A 10,314-nucleotide genomic window follows, 5' to 3' on the forward strand; every position below is an offset into this window, starting at 1 on the left:
TGCGCGTGAGGCGTCTTACGAGCTAAGAATAATAAAGCCTGCGCGCGAGAGGCGACTTACGAGCTAAGAATAATAAAGCGTGCGCGCGAGAGGCGACTTACGAGCTAAGAATAATATAGCTTGCGCGCGAGAGGCGTCTTATGAGCTTTGAGAATAATAATTGAGCTGGCGCGTGAGGCGGCTTACGAGCTGTATTATGTCCCGTGCCAGGCGCAGATGTTGCATGCGCGTGCGCGTAGACTTTGGTATGTGCTATGCGCCACGCGCAGATGTTGCATGCGCGTGCGTGTAGACAGCGATATGTGTGAGCATGTGATGCGTAAGCATGTGTAATATGCGTGAGCATATGTGATGCGTGAGCATATGTGATGCGTGAGCATGTGGTATGAGGATTCCCAACCTTGAAGTTTGGCGCGAAGCCATATGGGATATTATGAGGATTCCCAACCTTGAAGTTTGGCGCGTAGCCATATGGGATATTATGAGGATTCCCAACCTTGAAGTTTGGCGCGAAGCCATATGGGATATTATGAGGATTCCCAACCTTGAAGTTTGGCGCGTAGCCATATGGGATATTTTGAGGATTCCCAACCTTGAAGTTTGGCGCGTAGCCATATGGGATATTATGAGGATTCCCAACCTTGAAGTTTGGCGCGAAGCCATATGGGATATTATGAGGATTCCCAACCTTGAAGTTTGGCGCGAAGCCATATGGGATATTATGAGGATTCCCAACCTTGAAGTTTGGCGCGAAGCCATATGGGATATTATGAGGATTCTCAACCTTGAAGTTTGGCGTGTAGCCATGTGGGATATTATGAGGATTCCCAACCTTTGAAGTTTGGCGCGTGGCCTGATGCGCGCATGTACGGCGATGGAGTGGTGACTCGTGAGTGCGCGTGCATGGCTGAGGTCTCTTGCGCCAAACCCAGATGGTGGTTTCCGCGGCAGCATATGCACGGCTGCGGAGTGAGAATCCGCGGGGGCGCGTACATGGCGGCGGAAATCTGGTAATTTCTGGATCTGCAATTTTAGAGTCAGACCTGCAACTTTGGACCTAAAATCCAGGTCTGTAATCTAGACCTAGATCTGTAAATCAGATCTGGACAGATCTGAAGCTCGGAGCAGATTTAAAACCATCACAGATCCGGAGACCTGATCATTTGAATCAGGCCGTTTCTTCTTGCCCAGATCTTGAAGCCTCTTTTTAGATCTATGGATCTTTTTGAGCTTTAATAGAACAAGCCTTGAAGCTTTTTTCTGTAAACTTCCAGATCTGGGTTTTTCCTGGGAGAGATCCGACAGCCGAGATGAAGATCGAAGGGCAGTTCGTTGCCGTCCCACGGATGGCGCCAATGTCGAAGCACGAAATGAATCTAACCTGATCCATGACGATGTTTCCACGGATTTTCGAGATGAACGAACCACGTATTGATCTTCTTCTTCTTCTGCTTAAGACCTGCAATGGTTTTTGGGGGTGTGGAGGTGACTGCTAAGATATCCTGAGGATTTCTTGTTCATAGACACAAAAAGTGGTGGTGGCTCTTATTGAGCATGACCCCTAATAAGGAGGTGGAGACCTCCTTATATAGAGAGTCTCATGGCCACCATCATGGTACCCTAATGGGCCTAGCCCAATTAGGGTTACCTCCACAAAACCCCCTCAGCCCAATAACATTGTATTAGTCCATGTAATAAAATAAGCCAAACATAATAGATTTAGGGTCGTAGAACCGGGTTTTAGAACCATACCCCTACAGTAGTTAATCGGATTGAAATTATTATATGCAAGATTTGGATCTGTATTTATGTATATAGTTATATACACATCTATATGAATATGATACTCGAAAATAATTCAAATTCAAACATTTAATATTTAACATAACAAATCAAGTACATAAAAACTTCTATTCAAGTCATCTAAGGAAAAAAGTGTATTTAGGCCAATTTTGTTGGCCTGGATTTCACTAAAAAGTTTATGGACATATGTGTCGAGTTGGACGATTTAGTATAAGTTAGGCAATATGGACCGATTTTATTCGACTATAACCAATTTTGATCGACGCCAAGTTAAGTGATTCAGACCGATGTTATCTGATTTTTACCAACCTAGGCCGATTTTGACTGAGTAGCGCTTAGAGCCTCTTATAGCGCCTAGGTGCCGATTAATCAGCCACCTAGAGCGATTTTTGCAACGCTATTTGTGATGTTTATTGGTATAACTTTTAAAAACTTTTGTAAAAAAAGTCTCAATAAATTTAAATATTCCAGAAATAGTTATTGTAATACAATTTAAATATTTATTAGTTATTTCTACCCTTTAAGTTAGTATTTTATAGTCAGTAATTAACAAATAAATAATTTTCGAGATTTGGTTAGTTAAATTGTGTGGATTAATTTATGTTTTTTAATCCTGAACTTTAATAGCGTTATCATACAAAATTTTGAAGTTTAATAAGGTTATTTTTTTTCTTTATATTTTTTCACACATTTAATTCATTTTTAGTGCTTTTTTGTTACTTATTAAAATTAAAGCTAGCTTTTAACTTTAGACATGTTTATTTAACCGTGTGGCTTACTTATTTTTATCGTAGTTTAGGTTAAAGCCTACATATTTTATATTAACCCATCGATATACCATGTTACAAATGCACCATCGTCAGGTAGCACAACCATCACACATTAGTGAACTATCTTACTATATTATTAAAGCAATACAAGGTTTTCACATGTCATTCAACTAGAATGTCCATATAGGTTTCCAACTCATCAATTTTTCATTTATATAAATTCAACATGTTAATTTGAACATTAATTTTAAAGATTAACTTCTAAGTTGAAGTTGAAGAAGATTTCAAAATAAATTGTTATAATCATCATTTATTGAGTAATAAAGACAATTGATTCATTCTTATTTTTTAAAATTTTGAGACTTTGTTATTTATTTTGTTTATTTTTTTTGGATTTTGAAAAATTATTTATGAACGTTTGGATTGGATATATGGATATTTGGATTGAAATGGTGGTTTAAGTCACAAGGTTTGGATTATATTTTTGCTTTATTAAACGCACGGTTTAATAAAAATTATAAGTATATCTCATTGTTATAACATCTACATGTTTACGTTTCATAATTTACAACATATGACTTCAGTAGATGATGCAGTTTTAATTAATATGTTTTTTTTGTTTCATGGTATAAGTTAGAAATATGTGACATAACTTAGAATTAAGTTTTAAATTGTTATTTTTCTGTATTTGTTTTTTATGTTGGATTCTTTTAATTAGAATAACAATGTGATACTTTAAAATAATCATAATGTTAGATTATCTAACGTTTACAATTCATTAAAATGTATATAACACGCGTGCGCACACACACACACATATATATATATGAAGTTTTATATATTTTCTGTCCGTGGACCGTGTGTAACACGGGATTTAACCTAGTAAAATATAAAAATATCTTATCTGTGCAATTATAACGAGTAACCTACCGTTTCAAAGTGAATTAGTTCAAATGGGCTTAAAAGGCCAATTATATAGTCATTTTCAATCTGGCCAACTTCTCTATAGACCAATTAGTCAGAAAAAAGTAATAAAAATTTGATTTACCTATTTCAACTCTCGATTGTTCATCCATAATACCATTATTCAACATTTGGTCATTCGGTATGTAATATTGTTCAAACCTCATTTGTCGGTATCATTAAGAGATAATGGTCACTTATGTGTCTCTCCCACGACAACCCTCAACATCGTGTCATTGCCAACCTATTATAGTTTTTGGTGTAAATTTACATTTTAGACATCTATTTTGATAATTTTCCCCTGATTTTTTGTTTAATCAAACTTATAGATTATGCCATGTGATATAAGTAGGCTAAGCAAGCTAAGTGTTGGTGAAACCTATTGGCATGAAAAATCATGAGAGTAAGATGAGTCTTACCTTCTGATCAATCAGAAGCTCACACGTGGCACAATACAACCTACAAATGCAACTTTGCCTATAAGAAAAACGATATAAGTAAAGAGAAGACTACAAAGCCGTTATGAACTTTTTGGCCTTCAAGACAGGCTGTCAAGGAAATGCATTTGTATGCTAAGCTTAGCCTACATGTGCACATGTTAAATCCTGCTTAGTGACATGGGTGGGTTAACTTACATTTTATCAATTTTTATTTCCAAAAACTGTTAGTTAAGGCTTAGTCTACTTGGCATGTATGTTGAGTTCTAATTGGCTAAAAGTTTATATCTAATTCGATAATTTTCCCTTGAATTTTTGTTTAATCAAACGTATGGGTGTTCAAATTCGGATATCCGATATGAAAACTTAGGATAATGAATTTCAATATCCGAATTATAAAAAAATTACTAATTATTTGATAACTTTTAAAAAGGTATTTCGGATATCGTAATTATCTGAATTCTTTGAAAATTATCCGAGATATCTGAAAATTAATATTCAAAATTCTTCTAAATAATTCAAAATATTCAAAAATTTATCTAAAATATCCAAAACTATATGAAATTTGTAATAAGTATTCATTATATAATAATATTTAAAAAAACATGTCAGATGCTCAAAATTTTTCAAAAATCACTATATGACTATGAAATTTCGGATATTCGAGATTCGAATAATTCAGATACGGATTCTAAAAGAAAACTTTAACACGGATAAGTTAATGGGCTCATACTTGTTGTCCTTGCATTGTGTCACTTTATTACTTGTCGTGTGCGCTAGGGATGTATGGTCAAAGTCTCGCAACATTATTCAAAAACTATCTGAAATATCTGAAAGTTGTAACAAATATTCATTATATATATCATTTTGAAAAAAAAAGACATTTAAGATATTTGAATGTTCTAAAATTTCATAATCACTATCTGAATCTGAATTTAAAAATTTAGATATCTGAGATTCGGATACGGATTTAGAATTTTTTAAACACCCCAAAATTAAAACCTTAACGTGGATAGGTTAATGGGCCATTAGTTGTCTTTTTTGCATGGTAGCATATTAGACCAAGCGTAGTGGGGCTTTATGCCCGGCGTTTTTGGGCTATAACGCCGGGGGCACACCGCTGCCCCCCCCCCCCCAGCGTTTTGGGGTAAATTTTTTTTAGCGTTTTGTGTATAACGTTGGTGGAAGACACAAAAAATTAAAAAAATAAATAAATAAATAACAAAATTATGGTTTTATGGAGGCTTTATGACCACACCCTATTTTTGTAAAAAGTCATAACTCTGACTGGGCGCCATGTGACGCATAACGCCTAGAGGTGAGGCTTTATGAGTACACATTGTCTTATATTACTAGCCACTTATGCAACAGGGATGTATCATGTATGATAAACGTCTCACGAAAACGTAAATATCTCTACAAATACAAATGTTTTCATTTTCAATCATTCAAAGAGTAGTAGATCAAAAAATATCTCCAAACATTACAAAAGTTTTCATTTTCTATAATTCGAAGAACAGTATCTCAAAACAAAGTACACGACACGAATGTCAATTATATTGTGGAAATTTAGTTACATTAAAGGGACCAATATATATGTATGTACAATGTTTTCATTTTCAATAATTCAAAAACAGTAGATCAAAAAATATCTCAAAAAATACAAAAGTTTCATTATCTATAATTCGAAGAACAGTATCTCAAAACAAATTACACGACACGAAAGCCAATTAGATTGTGGAAATTTAGTTACATTAAAGGGAACAAAATATGTAACATCTTTGAGAAAACCATCCGTAACATCAGTGTTTTTTTTACACATGTAATATATGTTGTTACATTTAATACAAAACATCAGAAAAAAAAATTTGTTTTGCTATTATCTTACATTTTTTTTTACTTTTAAAACATATTTTTTAGAAGAGAAAAATGTTAACTTTAATTTTACATGTTTTATTAAATTTAATTATGGATCACAAGATTTAAACTTTTATTAAAAATATGTGGTTGAGAATGAGTTTCTAGAGTTTTCACAACTCAAATGAGTTTTTATTTTATCCTAACCTTATATATATGTTTATGTATGTATGTATGCATGCATGTATTTATGCATGTGTTTATGCATGTATGTGTGTATGTAAAAGTTCATTTGAAAACCATTTGAGTCGTCAAAACTTTGAGAACCACACAAAAAGTATATAAAAAAACAATTTAATATTTTCTTCATAAGTATTATATGTAACTATATATTTTTTTTTCAAGAGTCGACAATTGAAACATGTGTAACGAGCATTTACGGTATACCACATATACGTAACATAAATGCATGTAAAATATGCAACATGCGATAATGATAATTTTTTCGATTTAAAAAAACTCACTCGACATTTTGTTTTATAATTTTTTTTTTGACGAAAATACTCCTAAAAGCGTATAGAAGCTTTTCCATTTTTTTAAACATGTTTTTTTATAGTTCTCAAATTTCTTACGACTTATATGAGTTCATAATATATATATATATAAAATATTACAAATTACAAACTAAAAAAGATCAAATTAAAATGCATAAATAGAAAAAATAAAAATACTACTCGTCATTGAAATACGCTAGAATTTCAAGATAATCTATAAAATTCGAAAATGAAAATAACATAGATAAACTATTACGATAATAACATGTTGCCATGAGTTGAGATATGTTTTCTAATCTAAAGTGTCAAATGTGAAAGTAATAAAATAATGTTATGAAAAGAAAAAATACATAGTATAACTAGTTTTTATCCTCGTATTACAGGGTTGTTTTATATTATTTGTTTGTAATATTTATTTATTTTTTGAATTATTTATTTTTTATTATATGAAAGTTAATAATATATTTATGGTTTGATGATAAATTGTTTCACAAACAAATTAGATGTTATAACCCAGTTTAAAAGCTATATGGGTTTGACGAGACCAAAACCCGTTTATTTTTTTACTATAAAATTGGTTTTTTAATTATAAATCATATATATCTTTTTTTTAAATAAATCAGATATTAATTTTTAGTATATCCCTACTTTATAGAGTTTTTATATCAAATATTTTGTGACATTAATTTTTAATTTAATGAGATGTTATAACCCGTTTAAGAAATATTTGGGTTTGATAAGACTTATACCTGTTAATTCGGGTCAAATGCATGAGAAACCTTCATTTTAAAATCAAACAAATCTAATGACTCTAAAAAAAGGGGGAGCGACCACATCACGATACATAGGATTTTTATGAATTCGTTTATATATATTATATATTAATTAAAAGTATATGTGAAAATGACAAGAATCATAAATAAATAATAAGATAATGTAAAGTAATAAAATTTTACCGGGTCTAACCCCTCGTGGGAAACATCTATCTAACCCCCAGGTTACCCGTAATCTGCCCGGGGTCCGGTTGGTGTTTCTTCAGTTTCTTAATCTGTTTTGAAGAGGATAGTGCTTTGGGAATTTAACAATCACTATGATTGAACTCCCCATATCCCCAAATCAACGGTATTAATGAATACGCCATGTGTGTAACTTAATGCTGTTTAGAGATATTTTTCGTCACATCATGATTACCTTTTTTAGTAAAAAAAACTTGTATAATGGATAATATCCATTTAATAATTACCACTTCAAAACATATGTGGCTTTATTTTGCAGGTTATCAGAAGAACCATCTTTACCGGGTCTAACCCCTCGTGGGAAACATCTATCTAACCCCCAGGTTACCCGTAATCTGCCCGGGGTCCGGTTGGTGTTTCTTCATTGGCGCCATCCGTGCATAAAAGCTAGAACTTCATTTCTTTTCAGTTTTTTCAAAACTTCTGGAAAGATGGTTAAAGAAACTCCGGTAACCACAACCCCAGCTACTGGGGGGAATACCGGCTACACAGTCTTTACAAACACTACCCCGGTTACCCAAGCCGGGGCAAGTGAAGTAAATTTTACGAACACTACCCCAGTTACCAAAGCTGGGGCAAGTGCAGTAAATAATCACTCACTGGGATTCACCGATACCCAGTTAGAGAAACGAACAAGACTCCCCCGCCAAACACTCGATGAAGTTAAGGCATGGGCGGAGGCACGTCAGAGGGAATTCCAAGCTGAGTTGGACGAACGCTTGCGTTCCGTCCAACAGGCTGACAAATTCGAAGAATACTTGGACGATGACTCGGAGGAATCCGACACCGACGCGAACCCTCGCCATAGGGCAAAAGGGAAGCGTAAGGAAACGGACTCCCAACCGAGAAGGCGTTTTGGAGAAGCCTTCGATCCAAAAAACACAGGTGGAAGTCCACGTGACTTCTCCAAAACATTCAGACCAACTGTTGCAAATGCGGGAACGTCCAAATTTGCAAGGGACATTGCAGAAGCAATCGCCCCAAAAAGTGCCAAACAAATGTCCAACATAGGCACATATGATGGTATATCTGATCCGGATGATCATTTGAACAGATTCATAGCGGGGGCAACCGTCAGCAATTGGACGGAACCTACGTGGTGTTACATGTTCCAAATGACGCTTGTTGGGCCAGCTAGAGCGTGGTTCGATCGTCTACCGGTCAACCACATCTACGACTGGGCAGACTTCCAATAGAAGTTTAGCCAACACTTCAGCCAACAACGAAAGTATACCGAGGAGCAATGGACAATCCTCAAATGCATTCGAGAGGAAGATGAATCTTTGCCAGACTTCATCACTCGCTTCAACTCAAAGAAGCTAAGTCTGGGTAACATTAGCGAAGATCTTGTTCGCGCTACTTTTATTCAGGGCGCGAACGACCCAGAGCTCATCCGCACCTTAACGGGTAAAGATGGCATGCCATCCACATGGGATGCCATCATGACAGCAGCAAAACGCTTTGCGGAAACGGAGAAGCAACTGGGTAGAGATCTCCCACAGAGCACAAACCTCTACACCCAGAAAACAAGAGAAGACAACGTCCTTACCGCCCGATTAAACAAAAAGCGGAAGCTAGGCATTTGGCAGTCAAGGGTAAACTTTGACACCTCATCCGGCTTGCAACATCGGTTAGGCGGAAGAGATAACGTACAGTCAAACCAGAACTCCAGATGGACGCCGCTCACCAAAAGCGTCACCGAGATATTCGCCACTAAGGAGCTCCCATTGCCAAAGGCTCCAATAATCCGACATCGTCACAATGCTGATCGGAGCAAATACTGTGACTTTCACAGGACAAAAGGCCACAACACTGAAGAATGCATAGACGTAAAAGACATGGTCGAAGCATTTGTCAGAGATGGGACGCTCGCGCACCTCGTGGCGCAATGAACGCTGAGCAGGCTGATGCGTGTAGAACCCCAGCTGGGGAAAACACGAATAAAATTACAGCTTCAATGTGGAGACTACATGCTGCGTAAAGAACGAGATCCCGAACCAGGTGCATATTGGCTCGATGGCACTCCCATCCCAACAACATGGAAGGGAGCTCAATTACACAGTTTGCATGTAGATCAATTCCAAATTTGTAAAGAAAAGGCCCAGAGCCACTTCTAATGGAAATGATTCTCCTTAGAACATCGACGCTGATGATTTTACATTTATACTTTATGAACTTCAAACACGGATATGCCGGTTTTCACCGCATAATTACGTGGAAAGTCGTTGCGTGGGGAAGGCGGCAAAACCCGCATAAACCCAAAAAAAAAAAAAAAAAAAAAAAAAAAAAAACGGCAAACCTTCACGCAGGTCAGTTGAAGGGGAAAAGTTCAGTCATCCTACTAAATGAAAGTGCCGGTTTATCCGCATGAATCATGATAGAAGAAACTGAACACTAACCTATTAACAACCGTGCGTCGAACGGTTAATTTATTCAACACGGATATGCCGGTTTTCACCGCATAATTACGTGGAAAGTCGTTGCGTGAGGAAGGCGGCAAAACCCGCATAAACCCAAAAAACGGCAAACCTTCACGCAGGTCAGTTGAAGGGGAAAAGTTCAGTCATCCTACTAAATGAAAGTGCCGGTCTATCCGCATGAATCATGAGAGGAAACTGAACACTAACCTATTGACAACCGCGCGTCGAACGGTTAACTTATTCAAAACAGAATTTCTAACAAAAGGATGAGGAAAACCTACACGCAGGTCAGATATAGGTAAAGTTTAGCCATCCTACTAAGTGCAAGTGACGGTCCTACCCGCACAATCACGAAAGAGGAAGCAAAACTTCAACCTATTATCTACCACGTTCAAAGGTTAACTTATCCTAAACACTTAGAAATTTCAAAAAAGATGAGGAAAACCTCCACGCAGGTCAGATGTAGGTAAAGTTTAGCCATCCTACTAAGTGCA

The sequence above is a fragment of the Bidens hawaiensis genome, unplaced genomic scaffold, assembly GCF_021521415.1.
Source record: "Bidens hawaiensis isolate Kalapana, Puna unplaced genomic scaffold, B.hawaiensis_p1.1 tig00025007_1, whole genome shotgun sequence".
NCBI lineage: Eukaryota > Viridiplantae > Streptophyta > Magnoliopsida > Asterales > Asteraceae > Bidens > Bidens hawaiensis.